Source organism: Anas platyrhynchos, chromosome Z (assembly GCF_047663525.1).
Source record: "Anas platyrhynchos isolate ZD024472 breed Pekin duck chromosome Z, IASCAAS_PekinDuck_T2T, whole genome shotgun sequence".
NCBI classification, from domain to species: domain Eukaryota; kingdom Metazoa; phylum Chordata; class Aves; order Anseriformes; family Anatidae; genus Anas; species Anas platyrhynchos.
In genome coordinates, this window is record NC_092621.1 from 55,758,978 (window position 1) to 55,776,383 (window position 17,406).

The 17,406-nt window shown below is 44.6% G+C and overlaps 2 long non-coding RNA genes across 2 annotated transcripts in view; one reads left to right on the plus strand and one right to left on the minus strand.

Moving 5' to 3' along the window:
* The window catches only part of LOC106019582 (uncharacterized), a 29,415-nt gene extending 24,959 nt beyond the window's left edge, over nucleotides 1-4,456 (minus strand). Inside the window, exon 1 of the long non-coding RNA XR_005261725.2 lies at nucleotides 4,306-4,456. This is a non-coding gene — a long non-coding RNA (uncharacterized lncRNA). The remainder of the gene's footprint in view (nucleotides 1-4,305) is intronic.
* On the plus strand, nucleotides 2,778-16,720 carry LOC119714478 (uncharacterized). Its single transcript, XR_005261728.2, has 3 exons — nucleotides 2,778-3,021; nucleotides 14,097-14,274; nucleotides 14,361-16,720. It is a non-coding gene; the product is annotated as an uncharacterized lncRNA (long non-coding RNA).
* Nucleotides 16,721-17,406: the final 686 nt, after the last annotated feature.

The following is a 17,406-nucleotide window of genomic DNA, read 5'->3' on the forward strand; positions in this document are numbered from 1 at the left end:
CCTAACTTTTCTGGCAAACATTACAGTAGTTTCTTTTTCTATCTGGAAAGTTGTCTTCCTTGGATACTTTTGGGTTATTTAATAGCAAAACCCTTCAGATCCTCTTAAGCAGTTACAGAGTTTGTCATCTAGCAGTTCTGGGGGAAAAAAAAAAAAAAAAAAAAAAGATCTAGTCTTTTTTCAAAGTCTGCAGTTTCCTCTCTGGCAGGGAAGTGTCTGACTTGCAGCACAGCAGGAAACCCTTTGGAATTCCACCAGATCATCCCTACCTAAAGAATAGGAGAGAATTGTTCCCAGGAACACCTTTTGCCAAAAGCATACTCCAGAATGTCAGCCCTTTCTGCTTACCTGCCCGCTATTCATGATTCTTAAGATGACACTGTGGTTCTGTGGCAGAACTAAAGACAAACAAATACTGTTTTCCTTATGACTTAAGTGAAGACATGAACAAAGGAGCAAGTCTGCATATCATTTCTCTACATCAGTAAGAGAAAAAAATACTTAGTGTTACTTGTGTACCTCATACTACTTATTTTAGTATTATACTACTGTGACAACTCCTCCTTGACCTTGTTGTGGTAGATGTGATACAAAAGCAGAAAAAAATACTCATCCCAGTTCTCTAAAGCGTAGCATTCAAGCATGAGATAGGAAGAGGCCTGGGGGAAGCATTTTTAGGTAGTCAGTGTCAACAGCTGCAGTCTCAGCACACCACCAATTTCATCAGTGTTGAGTTTTGGGTTTTTTCTAAGTGTGGAGAAAGCTTCTCTGTGAGGACACCTACGAACAGGAAGAGCTGTGGCTTAGGAGGTATATAGAGATGCTGTCTGATCATACAGGAATAGGATTACAAAAGCCAAAGACTATCTGGAGATAAACTTGACAAAGGACATGAAGAGCAATGAGAAGAGATTCTTCAGGCACATAAACAGCAAACGGAAGGCTAGGAAGAAGTGAATATGAACGATGATGACAATGGTCACAGAAAAGGACAAGGTACTCGATGCCTTCTTTGCTTCAGTCTTAAATGTTAAGACTAGCACTCAGGAGTCCCAGGACCCTGAAATTCAAAGAAAGCCTAGATCAAGACTTTCAGGGAAAAGTGACTTTCTGCGTTTATTGGCCACTGGGTGTCACTGTTACACCACAAGATGTAATTGCCAGGCATGATAATGAGAGTTGGTAATTTCAGCCTGGAAATGTAGCTACGCTGTTAATGACAGATACAAAAGGAACCGGGTTGGGGTTGCTTGGGCACTCCTGCACCTGCTCAGGGAAGATGTCTCTTTTTTTTTTTTTTTTAAAGAACTGGGACAGTTGGAGGGGGTGAAAGTGAGGGGGAAAGGAGTAAGGTATTTGGAAGAACAGGTAATAATTACAAGGCAGGAATGGCGTAAGGGGAGATCACTGGAGTTTAAGGTGGGTTAAATGTTCAGCTTAGTTTGCTGAGCGGGTGTTTCAAGTGAGCCACCAGCAGACGAGCAGGCTCTCTTCTATGGAAAGAAGGGCAAACCTGGAGAAACACACATTAATAGGACTGTGGCCTTCCTGTGAGAATTACCCGGTATGGTGTGTGTGTTTGCACGTCCCGTGACAGGACAGACTGTGCAATGTCTCACCCATGCACACTGCAGCTGTGCTATTGCTCAGGGTGGCCTCTTCATCAGCGGGAAGCGGCCTGGGCCCCCTCAGGCCCAGCTCTCTGTACCTGCCAGCCAAGCCATGGACCAAACAGTCCAACCTGCATCCCATGGTCCTGCCATCCCAAGTGACTGCTGAGGTCTTCACAAGGCACTTCCTGGTATCATCACTTCCCCATTCCTCACCTATAATCTTCCACCCTACTCCACTATGTTCTTCATCTGCAACACCTCCCCTACTCAGGCCTGGCTGCCCTGTTCCACAAAACATGGTACCATGGGTGCCCAGCACCCTGACATGTTATTGACAAAGGGTTGCCACAGTCCCTAGCACATGTCTCAAGTGAGAGAACAGCACTCTGATGAATTAGGTGCAAGAGGATGCAGGACTGCCATCCTGCAATCAAATTCTTTAGCTGTGCCAAAGTAAACCTTAGTTAGTGAGGGAGGGAAGAATTCACCCAGCTGGTGGTGTATCAGCCCTTTGAAGACCAAAGTGTGCTATTTATGTGCAGTAATGCAAGAAATCCAAGGTGGCTGGCGCTGGCATGTAGAATAGAAGCTCTTTTCCTGACAACAGTTCGGTTCCACAGCTGTAAAGCATTTTACAGAGGACTTAGGCTAAGGGAAATCCTGGCATCAGAGATCATTATTGAACTAAATAACAGAGCATAAGGAGAGAGAAGAACACAAAATGTAGGACCGAAATTTGTGGTGGAACACATACAGCCCGACTGTCACTCAGCAGGAGCCTGCACAGATTCAGTTTCAGTAGTTTGGGGCAGCTCGGCGCCTCCTAATTTTCATTTATGTACAGCCTCGGGGTGTCTGCTTCCTATGACCAGAGTGACTAGCCAAAATCTAAGGCCTTGCAAAATAGTTGCAGTAAGAAAATAAAGTAAATGGGAAAGATGGTAAATCTGTGATCTCATTTCCAAAGGAGGCATAACATATACCTATCCTAGAGCACAAGAGGAGGTAAGATATTTGTGTTAGCCTCCACACCCCACAGTCATCACTTGAACCCTAATTTCTCCACTTCTTCTTGGCTTACCCTCAAACTAGGACTCTGTGCCCAGCTCTGCCTTTCCCAGAAGTTGCTGTTTGTGCTATGGGTGGGAATGTGACCCCGTCTGGGTGGGTGCCCCTTCTGTTCCAGCTTTCTGACAGCATCAGGGAGCGTGAGGCAATCAGACGAGGGTGGTGACCACAACTTTCCTGAGGCCCAGCCCGGCCTAGCCATGACGTGCTTTGCATGAAGCATGGGCCAAGGGACTCTGCAGGATGAGTGGTGAGCTACCAAAATCTTGTGCCTCACTCTCACACACCTGATGGTTTCTCCCTGTGCCTCTGAGAGGGCAGGCTCTGCCAATCTTACAAGGTAAGGCCTAGTGTCCTTGCTTTCCTCTCCCTCCACCTCCTTCTCCACAGCCAGCAGCCTAGGGAAGGAGGGGACTCTCCACCAGGCTAAGCTGTCTGGTCTCTGCTTCCACTTTGGCTTGCTGTACTGTTGCTTTGCTCTTCCTCAAGCCCAGTGTAAGCTGAAACTTCCTGCTCCTCCTGTCTGCAGCAAGGAGGACAGCTTGCCAGCTCCTCACAGCAAGCTAAAGGCGCCATCCCCTGGCTCCATGTACAGAGGGAGGGCTCCATTTGGCAGCCACACACTGACTCTTGTTTTTCGTTCCTCCTCCTGGTGCGGAAAATGTTCTGGAAAAGCCTTCCAGTGCAAGTAGGGAGACCAGTTTGTTGGACTATGGGAAGCATACTCAAGTTCTGCTTGGTCCCCTAACAAAGCAACCTTCAGCTCTCTGCAACTGGTATTACAAATCTTGTGAATTTTTAAGAAAATCCCATTCTGGTGAACAATTCTTCTTTTTTTCAAACAATAAAATAAAATAAAATAAAATAAAATAAAATAAAATAAAATAAAATAAAATAAAATAAAATAAAATAAAATAAAATAATAAAATAAAATAAAATAAAATAAAATAAAATAAAATAAAATAAAATAAAATAAAATAAAATAAAAATAAATAAGCTTTCTCACACTGGTAATGGAAAACAAGTTTCTGAGGGTTCAGAAATGTGTGGGTTGAGTACCATTTTTGAGCACCGTCATGGAGTTTTGAAAACCTGAGGTGGGAGGAATGGTATGTTTGCCAGCTAGGCAGGAAATCATTTTTGCCAAAACAAATAAAAGGCTTCAGCTTTATCAAGACCAAGAACTGTCTTGACTCCCAGCAGCAAACTGAAAAGGTCAAAAGCAGAATTGCATTCAGCTAAACTCTTTAATTTCATTAGTACTACACATTTTAAATTATTTTCAGTACAATTAATGGACTTTTAAACAATACCCTTAAAGAAGGGAGCTGAGAAATCTCTGAAAATATCTCTCTTCCACTAGCTTACAGCACAGAGGTTTGCTGCCTGTGTCTCCTCATCAGCATAGCATTTCTCAGATAAGGGCACAACAAATTGATGAATCCCCACAACTTTTGGAGTCTTTTGCACTGAACACAGCTGTTTTCAGCCCCCACAGAAGGGATTTGCTCACACCCCTATGATAGCAATGTGGACCCAATAAACTCCACTCCCTCTGTAGCACACCCCACCATCGGAAAATCAAAGTAGCATTCAGGAACCTGTGTAATTTCCCCATACTCACCTAACTGAGGTTAGATCCTGTTCCGCAGCCTCACCCCCTACAAAAACACTCCTCCATTGGCCTGAGTGTGTGGAAAAACATTTGTGCTGCCACGTGGGCAGTAGTAGCCATCCCTGTTCATCAATAAGTGAAATCAGCCCTGTGTGCTTTTCATACAGGTCTTTCTGGATAAACCCTGAAGTCCTGCCTACAAAAGTTAGCTTTTTTTCCTGGCCCTGCTCCAGATGACTAACCATTCGTCCTTGGGAATTCTATTTTGATAAGACATAAGAGAAATATGATGCTTTTCCTTGAAAATAAACACGAGAAGGTGTGAGTTAGCTGTGTCAATTCACTGCTGGGCACCAGAGATCACTAAAAGCAGTTTACCAGCCATTCCCCTTGCACAGCAGGAGGTCTCCTCCGCATGTTCTGATGTTATCTCTGCTGTGTTTCATTTAACCCTCCACCATTAGACTCTTGTAATCACCTGAAGACACCTGTGACCTCTAGCTTCAAAGCACAGGTGCCAAACACCAGAAAATAACTCTGCTATGTTCATGGCTGAGATACGCATCCCAGGACTCACGGTCCCAGGAGCACCCTAGGAGATGACCATCACACAGTGCTGTTGTCACTTGCAAAATACCACCCTGGTTGTAGTGGCACAACAGACCCAACATACCTGCACCATCACCTTCACTGTCTAGCCTGTCTGGTTTCAATGGAGCAGGATAACCAATGAAAGTCTCATTTTCTGCTTGACTAGTTACTTGAAAAATTCTTGCTATGTGCTATTGCACCATATTGGCAATGGATTTTGGCAAGGAGGGAAATATTCTGTGATTCAATGCTACTTGGACAAAGCGCAGAATGCTGGGAGAAAAGGAGAAGGAAGCCTTGATTGAGGGTTTCCATCGTTGAATGAGGGACTTCAGCCTTTCAGGTCTCAAAACACAAATCTGCAATAAATATTTCTTGCAAACTTGTAACATCTATTGTAAACATGCTGTTTCTGTTCTTGAAGTGATGCTCTACATGAAATGGTCTACTGGCTGTCCATTCCTAGGAAGCAAAATGGATTTTCAGGGTACCTGCTGTAGTGACTCAGACCTCCTACAATGGGGAGAAAAGCTATGGTAAACACTTGGCATTGTATATGAAGAGTTTTTCATCCCAAATTGAGATAGAAAACATCGTTTTGGAACCTAAACATTTTTAGTTTCTGTAGATTCTAAGCACCTTTCTACAACACCGATCTCCATTTTCTATTTTCTTCAAATAGACGTCGTCAAATAAAACTAATTCACATGAGAGATCACAGTTTTTAGGCTCATTTTTTTATCTGGATTTTTCCTTAAATTAAATATTGTTGAAACTGTAGCAATTTCATGGATCACTCCTTCAAAACTTTATTTCCCGGAAGGTATTACTCTGACAGAAATGTTCTATTGAGCTCTCAGTGACCTATCATTGAAAAAAAAAAAAAGAGAGAGAGAGAAGAAAAGAAAAAAAAAAAAAGCCAAAAGCAAAGTTATTTCTCTTCCTGACTAGTCAATGCACAGTGACATTTAGCTCTCCCTCTAGAGACCTAAGCCTGACAGAAACCAAACATACTGCTTTAATTCAGCAACAGAAGTGTTTCATAAGAGCGGGTATGATTCTAGTGGCTTCAGACACAACCTTAACACAAAACCATGAGGGAAGTGTAGTTCAACAGAATGGCTGATGACTGAAGTCTAGAAATGCAGGCCATGCTCCTGGCATAGTCACTAACTTTTGAGGCAAACATTTTACTCTCTCTATGGCTTTACATCCCTCCTGCCATTCCCCGTTTTTTTTCTCTTTCAAAGGCAAGCATTTGATGAAAAGGCTAGCTGGGTGTATTCACAGCATTTAGTACAGCAATGACAGACTTCTGTTGGAGGCTTTCAGAGAAATGTACTGTACCACAGGACATGTTTGCACAACCTCGTCAATGCTTCACTGGACTTGGATGGATTGGTAGGTTCCTGGAGAAATTCCAACTCGCTAATATGTTTTAGTGAAACAACAAAACATGTCTCAGTTCATTTTCAAGACAAACTTCTTGGGTCACTATTTACTCCCTTGCAAATTCAAAGCCTTTACTGTTTTTCTTACTGCAGAAGCCAATACCAAAGTGTTCTGGTAGTCTGGATGCAATCACAACCTGCTGTGACAATAAGGTTTCTTTGTCCCCTGTCACACTGCCTGAATTGATTTTGCCGGATAAGTTTGCCTTTACAGGAGGGAAAGCTGTTCCCAGACATCCTCCATTTCCTATTGCCTGACTGCAGAAAGAAAGGGATAGAAGGGCAGTTATTCAGCTGGAGTTTGTTGCTTGTTAGGGAGACCTTTGCAAGTCTTCTTCCCTCCCAAATATAGCTGTCTGAGAGACAGCCCACAGGCTCCAGCAGAGAGGTTCCACTCTGGCAGTAGAGGTTCTCCCATCCACATTCCAGGTGTGTGACAATCATAGTGTTGGTCTTAACCTACAACAGAGATCTAATTTTTTATCACCCCACTGGGGAATATTTTGGAGTGAATCTCACTTAACTTGCTGAGAAAAGCCCTTCCCCTTCCCTTCTAGACTGAGAAAAGAATTGCGTTGCCAGTGAACAACAGAGAGGGGATAGAGGACAGGAGCAAAATTTCAGAGTCCAGTCCTTCTTTTGACACCCTCTAGCTTCTGCCAGCCTTCCCCAGGCTATGGCACCATCTGCAGAGAATCATAGGATCAAAGAATATCCCAAGTTGGAGGGAACCCACAAGGAGCATCGAGTCCAACTCCTGGCTCCTCCACACAGGATCACCCAAAAATCAAACCATGTGTCTGAGAGTGTTGTCCAAAATACTGCTTAACTCCAGCAGGCTCAATGCTGTGACCACTGCCCTGCGGAGCCTATCCCAGTGCCATGACCACCCTCTGTGTGCAGACCCTTTCCCTAACCCCCAGCCTGACCCTCCCCTGTCCCAGCTCCATGCCGTCCCCTCGGGTCCTGTCGCTGTCCCCAGAGAGCAGAGCTCAGCGCCTGCCCCTCCGCTCCCCTCGTGAGGGAGCTGCAGGGCGCCATGAGGCCTGCCCTCAGCCTGCTCTGCCCTGGGCTGAAGAGTGCCCAGGGGGTGGTCACAGTGCCATTACAGGAACAAGGGTCACCTTACAGTAATACATGTAGTTCCTGTCTCTGCTGATGTGAGAAAGTACAGGGGAAAGCTGACGCTGTGTTCCACTTCTCCTGCAAAATGAGACCCTGCTGGGGCAGGGTCACCCCAGCTTTCCATTCAGTTAACCCTGGGAAAGTGGCAGGGTTTGTTTGTTTGTTACCGCACTCAAAAAGGAGTTTCTGCTCTCTGTATAAAAATAAGGAATGCTTTGTGCAGAGGCAATTGCTTTGTGGTTTAAACAGCCATGGTCTGAGACACATTGTCCACTGAACAGACAATTCACACCATTCCAGGAGCCTGATATGGACCCTCAAATACTTACTGTGGTACTGTTTGAAGAGGGAAGAAGATTCTACTAAATACACTGGATCCATTTTTTCCAAATGTCCCAGCTCCTCAAGTCACATCATCTGACTTGCTCCCTATTAACCAAAAATTAAGGTTCTAACCATCACATTTGCAGAGAAATCTTGAAGGAAAAAAAAAAAAAAGGAGGGCAAGCAAAAGATTCAAAAACTCAAAGAAAGGAAGCTGAAGGAAAAATACATTGATCTGTCATTTTTAAGTAAGTACCAGTATTTTTTGAATGCAGAGGATTGAAAGTACTTTTCACAGCAGAAAAATCAAAATATGTTGCAAAGTAACTGAATGCTTGAGGTTCAGAGGTACCCAGTTTTGACCTATTTCTTCTTAGTAGGAGGAAACTTTGTAAACCAACTCACAGTATACAGGTAATGGCTTCTAAGCTGAATTTAGTGGTACTCTTTGAACAGAGTATGAGAATGATACACAGTTCAGAATGCAGTTCTCAGAGCTCATGAATATTTCTTCTCCAGTTCCTCTTTGAATGGCAGACTACAATGCAAGCACAAGCGTTCTGCAGTACAATGTTTTGTGTCACAGTCTTTGGGTTAATTATCAGTAGTTAATGTTGGAGTGTCTGACAAACATACAGATCCTAACACTAAGGAGGTATAAACTAAACTTAAATTCATGAGCTGACTTATTCCATGTCTCATCCAAAGGTAAAGAACTGCAAGACAGGCTTTCTGCTAGTCTTGGACATAATCAGAACAGCATTCTGGTGTTACAGACACAACAATGTTCTACATTGCCAGCACTTGCGGGACAACAGTTGGCTTCACAGAATCACAGAATCACAGAATTTCTAGGTTGGAAGAGACCTCAAGATCATTGAGTCCAACCTCTGACCTAACACTAACAGTCCTCCACTAAACCATATCCCTAAGCTCTACATCTAAACATCTTTTAAAGACTTCCAGGGATGGTGACTCCACCACTTCCATGGGCAGCCAGTTCACACATCTGTATCTCATCAACAGTTCCTGGTTGCTAGATATGAAAGCACAGAGAGTGTTTATGCAGGATTATGACAAAAGCAAGAGGAAAAAAAGACCCATGCGGTACCCTGGCTGTAACTTAAAAGCCTCTATCATTTTTGCGAACAGCCTCAGACATTGAAATTTTCTCTGGCCTTCCTGCCTCGGGCTGTGGCTTCATCTCCTGAGGACTGCGAATCCTACAAGACAACGACATAGGTTTGGGTTGGTTTGTTACACATACATAGATCTTTTCATTGTTGAGAGGGAGCTTTTTATATGACATCACCCTCCTTGAATTTGCAGAAAATAAAATATAGCTGAAGAAGCCAAATTTGCTGTGCCAGGCGGGGTGTTAGCAGCTGTTCCCAGAATGAGCTGGTAATTGTTTTCTTAAGCCCCTACTGAAATGCAAAGTGGAACAAGAAAATTCAACTGAACTTGTATTTTCTGAAAAAGGGAAAGATTTCACTGAAAATAATCATTTACTGAAATGCAAATCTAGTCAGCAAGAAACAAATGTTTTGTTTTCCTCCATAATGTCAGATATTCACTGCATCAAAAATGTTTACATTTTCATTCTGAATCAAGTGTTCATTACTTTAGTTCAGCTGAATCTTAAACAAAAATGAGATAAATGAAACTTTTTGTCCCAAAACAAAACTCTTAGGAGCTCTAGGTGGTCAACAAGATGGAAATTTTTACTTGGTAAGCTTTCAGCCACCTCAAATGAAAATAAATTTCAGCTTGGCCATAGTATTAAAATGAAAGTCCCTGTTGCTTCTTGTTGTATTTGTGTTTAATATCTTTATTGACGATTTGGATGAGGGACCTGAGTGCACCCTCAGTAAGTCTGCAGATGACAGCAAGGTGGGGGAAGTGTCAGTCTGCCAGAGGGTAGGAAGGCCCGTCAGAGGGCCCTGGACTGGATGGGTGGATGGGCAGAGGCCAGTGGGATGAGGTTCAACATGGCTATGGGCTGCACTGGTCCTGCACTTGGGCCACAACAACCCCATGCAGCACTATAGGCTCAGGGCAGAGTGGCTGGAAAGCTGTGCAGAGGAAAAGGGTCTGGGGGTGTTGGTCAGTGCTTGCCTCAACATGAGCTGGCAGTGTGCCCAGGTGGCCAAGAAGGCCAACAGCATGCTGGCTTGTGTCAGGAACAGTGCGGCCAGCAGGAGCAGGGAGGTGATCGTCCCCCTGTGCTCTGCTCTGGTGAGGCTGCACCTTGAGTACACTGAGTTCAGCTTTGGGCTCCTCACTACAAGGACATTGAGGCCCTGGAGCATGGCCAGAGCAGGGCTGTGAAGTTGGTGACGGACCTGGAGCACAAGTCCTGTGAGGAGCGGCTGAGGGAGCAGGGGGTGTTTAGTCTGGAGAAGAGGAGGCTCAGGGCAGACCTCATTGCTCTCTGCACCTGCCTGAAAGGAAGGTGTGGGGAGCTGGGGGTTGGCCTCTTCTCACAGGTAACTGGTGATGGGACCGGAGGGAATGGCCCCAAGTTGTGCCAGGGGAGGTTCAGTTTGGCAGTGAGGAGACATTTCTGCTCAGAAAGAGCAGTCAGGCATGGGGACGGGTTGCCCAGGGAGGTGGTGGAGTCACTGTCCCTGGGGGTGTTCAAGGAAAGGCTGGACGTGGTGCTTAGGGACATGGTTTAGTGGGTGACATTGGTGGTAGAGGGATGGTTGGACCAGGTAATCTCAGGGGTCTTTTCCAACCATAATGATTCTGTGATTCTATGAATTTCATTGTGAAATAATCCATTTCTAGTAATGTTCACCAATCTCTTGTCCACTGTGGTTGGTCCTATACAAGTATACAAGCTAAAAATAAACTATTTGCTCCGGAATTAGGTCTCCAGACAGAAATATTATAGAAATACTAAAGAACTGAAAGGCATAGTGGGGATCCAAGTGTAAAATGAAGACAGTCCCAATAAAATAAACACTCGTCAAATGGCAAAGCAGGTACACAGGATTAAATTAAACAGATGAAGAGGGAAAAAAACAGGTCCTGGAGATAAAATGGGACTGAAGAGCCAGCCTCAGCCAGCTCTGAATACCCCGCTAAGGTGTGATCCAACCAACAGGCAGCAAGCAATACTTCTGTCTGTGCCTGGGACATGCCAACCTGGGTGTTTCCTGGGCACAGGCAGCCTGCTGCTGCACATGGTCCTTACCTCTGCTCTGCTCCCCAGCTTGGGCAAGGAGCTGTCAGACTCCTGCCCACCACCCCAGAGCCAGCACGGGACAAGAGGAGGGACTGTGGTTCGCGGGCTGGCACAGGCACCTGACACCTGAAATTCTGGTGCCTGTCTTGCAGAGGCCTAAACGCCGTCTCACCTCTCTGTGCAGCCAAGAAAAAGCTGAGAAGGAGCCAAAGAGACAGGTTCAGAACCGGAAATTACACGTACACTATTAAACAAACATTTGCACAGAAATAATGACCTTTAAAGCCCAGTTAGAACTGGCTTGCATTGAAAATTTGCCTGCGTGACTGACACCAACTAAGAAACACCATTTAGTTACCTTGCGTAAAACAGAAGGTGTCCTCGGAGCTACTGCATTGTGTTTATTTTTAACTCACAGAGTTCAATAATTGACTACTCAGAACTGGTGGTTAGAGAAGCGGAAAGATTGCCCTCACTGACAGTAGCAATCAGGACTATTTATTAAATGGTCCAGGACCTGGTAAACAGAGCAGTAGTGTAGCACCTTGCCTAGAGGTGGAAACAGACTATACAAAATGCCGCATTTGGGGACCTTTTTACACTATTTCTAGACAACTAAACATTGTCCTCATTGACTCCTGTGGAGGAGCTAAGACCTTTCCTGCCAAGGTCCATATGTTATTTCATTCTCCTGCTCTCACCATCTGGCCTATCCACATGATGGGAGCTCTGGTATCAGGTCTGTTTGCTGTCTGAGGTAGGAGCTGTGATGTGAATTTGCTGTCTGTGTCTTGCATCATAGGACACCATTGTCACCTTCAGAAATACCGTATCAATAAAACCTAGAGTGGAAAATGTAGCTTTACATTTACAAGTGGGGATAATCAATGCAGAAAAGATTGATGTAAGTAAACATCTGAAAAACGTCATGTAAAACAAATTTAATGGAGGAGAAGACCGTTAATTGCCTTGATGTCTCAGAGTTTTTAGCAGATGCTCAATTCTATGCAAGCAAATGTCTCCAGAAGTTTCAAAAGCAGTTTTCTGTTTAGTTTTCTTTTCTGCTTTGATAGAAGAGAAGGTGCAAAAAAAAATCAGAGCTTTTAGGATAAAAAATCTCCCACAAAAAGATGCATTTTTAGAATGTGTCATTTCCTGCATTTAATGAAACAGTGAAGGCTGGGGCAGAGAAACAGCATCAAGACCTTTCGTGAGCCTCCTCAGGTGGCCGCAGGTTCCAAGGAGTCTGTCTGTGTTGACTGACTTTAATTGAATGCACTACCTTACCCTCAAAGATAAATACCCAGGAAGATGCTTTTGCAAAGTTAAACCCTGCCAAACGCTACCAGCCAGAGGCTCTTCAGAGCCTAGGAGGGGCTGGGCAGTTCGATTGTATGTCCTATCCTCAATCCTCAGGTGCCCAGAATGACCCGTCCCTGACAGGGTAGTTTAGGATAGCACCCAGTTAACAGTCGTATAAGCAGCAACGTGGTGGTCGATCCTCTTTTCCCCTTTGGATGAACTTATACAAGAAAAAAAATGCAGTTCCAGCTCCTAGATTTGGGTCTTGCAAGCTGTAGTCAGCAGCGTCCCAACAGATAGATATATGTGACAGGTAAAGTGTGTCCTCAGTGCCTCAGGGCAGGCCCTGGAACAGACGTACCAGCATGCTACACACTGTCAATGAGAATGTTCTCCCTGGAGCAAGGACAACCTGATGCTTAGTGGCACCTTCTGCCCAAAAACTCCATACAGCTGTGGGCTCTCCCATGAAAAATGCTGCAGCTGCATCTCATCTTCTATAGCCAGCTCCTGTTTGGCAGTGAAGGTTGCTCAGGGGAGCTGAGGTCACGACATGTCTCCACAATCTCATCACTGCTTTGCTCACTAACTGTCCTGCAAACAATAAAATCTCGGCCTCACAGCTCTCACCAGCTCCATTGTTCCACAGTCAAAGAGAAGTGTCCTCCGAGCCCTGTATTCACCAGTAAGTATTACTGCTGCAGCTTTTCTGTTGTGCAGTGCTTGCTGCTGAAGCTGGAACAAAATCTTGGACCGGCAGATTAAAGGAGCAGTGCTATAAAAATGCTCGAGTCAGTCCACTGTCAAGAGGCATTGACTAGCCTACGGTGAGCTGTGCCTCTTAGCACACTCAGCACTGAGCCTCACCATTTTGCCAGTGAATAGGGCTGTTGTTCCCCTGGACTGCATGATGTTCCTTCCATATCGGAATTATCTCTCAGAGGTCCAAAGGTCCAGTATGTGGGTTCTTATTTTATCTTGAAGGTTAACACTTGCTTCATTTGGCAGCACGTGGGCAGGAAATTAGGATTACTCACCCAGAGACATGAGGAGAATGGAATCACAGAAATGCCAGCCACAGCCAGATTAATTTAATTTTATTTTATTTTTTCATAATTATTTTGAGTCCTTTTAGGTTACACCTTTCCTCTTACCTTCAGATAACACGTTCGTATACCCAACAGCTACAAATGCATTTTGCTGCTTGTTGAAAGTCAAAACTCCGACACGGTCACAGGCAAAAGACCTTTGTGAGAAACACTAGGTATCATGAGACTGGCACATAGGTTGTTAGCACTGCCTGTTAACACTGAGTCTTTACTGTCAGGGTGACAGAGCAATGAAACAGGTTGCCCAGAGACTCTGTGGAGTCTTCCTCTGGCAATATTCAAAACCCACCTGGATGCCATCTTGTGTGACGTGCTCTAGGTGACCTTGCTTGAGCGGTGGGTTGGACTAGGTGATCTCCAGAGGTCCCTTCCAACCCCAACCATTCTGGGATTCTGTGAAAACAGTGTGCTTCTTGGTGATGATCCCTGGCCAAACCCAGCACAAACTTCCCAAACATGAAAGACTCATTTTAAGTGAACTTTTTCCCAACTCCCCTTGCTAGCTGGTCTTCTTCTCCATAAACTGTCCTGTGATCTTCATATTCACAGGAAAGTCCCCACCTTATCCCATTACACAGCATTTCTCAGAGGTCCATCACCCATCTTTCCCAGCCATGGGAAGGCCATGGTAAGTTGTTCATAATTGTCCCTGAATTTAATCCATTAGGGAATCACTGAAGGACTCCCTTGTTCTTGCACCTGCAGGTATGAAGACTTTCAGGATACTGAACTGGTTTTCTCTGACAATCTTCTTAGATCATAGGGTCTTTACAGTCTTAGGAAATGTAGTTGTGTTCCTCCTCCCAAAGAGAAACTGGATTCAAAAGAACTCAAAAGAAAGCATGAACTCAAAGAAAGCATGGGGATGCAAAGAGAATCCCAGGTACTTCAATATTTTATTTTTCTATTCTCCAAATAGGCAATGGAAGATTTTGACACCATGCATTTTTTTATTTGCTTCATTTCTAGAAAGAAGACCCCTCCTGATCTCTGTTAGAGAGTGTATTATTCTTCAGACCCCTTCTGAAAAACCCGATGGAAGAGACAAAGATTAAAGGACAAACACAACACACCTTGGTTAATGTACCAATGGAATGACAACAAACATTTGGTACAGGCCAGCTGGGTCTCTGCTGAAAAGGAAAAGTGAGTCATTTTCTGTTGACATCTTTGGAACACATAAAGTGGAGGTTCCTGGAGACCAGGTAAATAAAGAGATAAATAAAATGAAGTTTCTATTGCCCATGGATTTAGGAGGTGGAAGGGAATGAAGTGCCTCCTGTCCTGAAGTAACATTCCTTTCTCTCTGACAAAAACCTCGTATATCCTGCTCACATACTCAAGATTAATCACCAAGCTAAGTTTGGGTTCAGGAGTGAATTATTTTCCATCTGCAATGAAAAGTGTCTATCAGGACTTTGGTGCAGAATGGGGTGGCAGGGGGAGTATGGCATCTCCTGTGGAAGTGTGGGAACAGTTCTTTGTTTTGGGTCCTCTGAGAGTGTTATTCATCTGGGACTTTTATTCAACAGACCTCCTTCAATAACTGAGAATCTTGGACTTAGGTACAAACTCTTCTATGCTTATAAAAGTGTGTACAGTTATAAAACTGGTGTTGATTCTGACGTGAATGACACCACCTGACAACACATTCTTCGCTATGAACACAGTAATAAAATTGCATGGATAAGGGAGTGTTATGCACATACCTTATTGTCTCTAGGTTTCAAAAGCCACATCCTACAGCCATCGAATGGCTATGCTGGAGAGAGCTCCTAAGGACCGAGGAAGACACGCAGAATTGAAGTTGTAAGGTATTTGCATACAATGGCTTTTTAAAATCCTCAAAGAAGAGGAAAAAAAAATGCAGCTTATGGGTTTACCCCATACTGGTTTCAATATCACTTAAGGATATGCTCAAATTCAAGCAGTTAATTTCCAAAGACTTACTCTGTTTGGCCATCATAACTTGCAAGTGCATATGGATGGCTGCAATAGTCATCCAGCTTCGGTTAAATGTGTATCTCAGCTGTGTTGTACGGACTGGCTGTGTAAAAGAACAGCCAGCTGTGCGGTGGTGCTGGACATCACAGGCCTGATGGAGCAGGTCACCCTGTCACCTGCAGCTACAGCTGCAGCTACAGCACACCTGGGGGCAACACAGCCCTGCCCTTAAACCTGCTTTCTCTGCAATGTCTGAAGCAGTTCTTGTGAGCTATTTGTGATTTCTCATCACGAGGATTTGTCAAGAAGTGAAAGACTGGTCTGTGTCACGTGTTACATGCTGTAGATTTCAGCCAAAGACACGCAGTCTTGCGCTGCTGGATGTTAGGCATGCCATTCTCACACAAATACTACAGCTATCTCTCCCTGAATGCAGCAGTGTTTTGGCACACAGCAAAGCTGTGCTTGCCCTTCATGGAGACAACTATGTGCCCTTGAGTTTTTCAGCTTAAATAGCGCCCTAAGAGCAGCCATCCATGCACACGGGGTCAAAGCAGCCCCCCATCTCTACCCCACCGGACTGGGCGCCCAACACAGCGTGGTGCTGCCGGGGGACTGCTTACACAGGAGGGAGGAGTTGGGGTTTGGTGCGAGAGCTGTACCTCTTTGTTAACATAACTGTGTGACCTAAAGGGAAGAAGGAAGCAAGAAGGGCCGCTCACCGTGCTCTGCCTCCTGCTGCGCCGTGACGTGTCCCTGCTGCAAGTCTTCTGGCACGGGGGAAAACAGCCCACACGGGTGGTGCCGGTCCCCTGGCAGGTTTAATACTTCCCCTGACTCCAGCCAGGGCTGCAGTCCAGAATGACTGTGCTGTTGGTTTTGTGACAGCCTGGAGCTCTCCAGGACAAAGCTGGGGGCCTCCCTATCACCTTCTCAAAAACATTGTGGCCCCTACAGCTGAAGGAACGTCTTGGCTGGGTTAGACCCTAATGGGCTAAGTGCTAGAGGGGAGAGGAGTCCTGAATTTCAGCAATTTCTCAGGTGTATTTGAAAGTCCCAGTGGTATCTTTTACATATTAAGTGCCAAAGTAGCTTTAAAAAGTTGCCCTCTCTCAGACAAAACTCAGCAAGACCTAACTGCTAAAAATGGCTCTCAGAACTAGGCTGGGAAGGATTGATGTACATGTCTCAGCACCTCTGCCTTTCACTGCACCTAATTTGCTCAAACAAAATCCTTCAGTCTGAAATGTTCCACTCTACTCCCTCAAAGGTTGTGTAATTTTCTCCTTTATGAAGCAGTTCAGTTTGGCTATTTTGAGGTAATTAAAATGTGAAGAACACAATATTCTCAAAAAACTTTTCAGATACCAGAAATCTCAAGCATAAGTAATTCTAAGACACATGAAAGAAAACAAAATATAAAATAAAGTAAAATAAAATAAAATAAAATAAAATAAAATAAAATAAAATAAAATAAAATAAAATAAAATAAAATAAAATCTTTCACTAGGTTTAATGTTAGGAAAGCTTGAAACTGGTGCACTCCACACATGCTTTCTTATCCTTTCTAAAAGGATGCACATCTGTGACATTTAAGAATATGAAACCCTGGGGCACTGGGAACAGAGTCTCCTTTGAAGGCTTAGAAGGGATTTAGAGAGTCCTTGGGACTTCCTCTGTGCTTGGGTCTGCACAGCAGTGAATGTCAGGGAAGCCTGACGCAGTCAGTGGGGAGGCTTTCAGCGCAGGATTTTTGAAGAGCTGTCACTTATACCTGTCACCTCCGCTTCCTAAAGCCTCCCTCTGCTCCGGGCTGCTGGCCTTACCTAAAGACCTGCCTGGAGTCAGCTAGGGTCTTCACTTGGGCTAAAAGCCTGGTAAGGACAGAATATGAATGAGAAGTTTCTCCAGAGCCTTCCAGGTGGTTCCTCGGTGGCACTGAGTGTTAGGATATCCCTCAGCTCAGCAGGGCATAGCCACAGAGCAGCTCAGCTGCAGGGCAAGGATTTCTTCAACTCTGCATCAAAAAAAAAAGTTTCAACAGATGTTGAGAAGAGGGGAGAAGCACGGT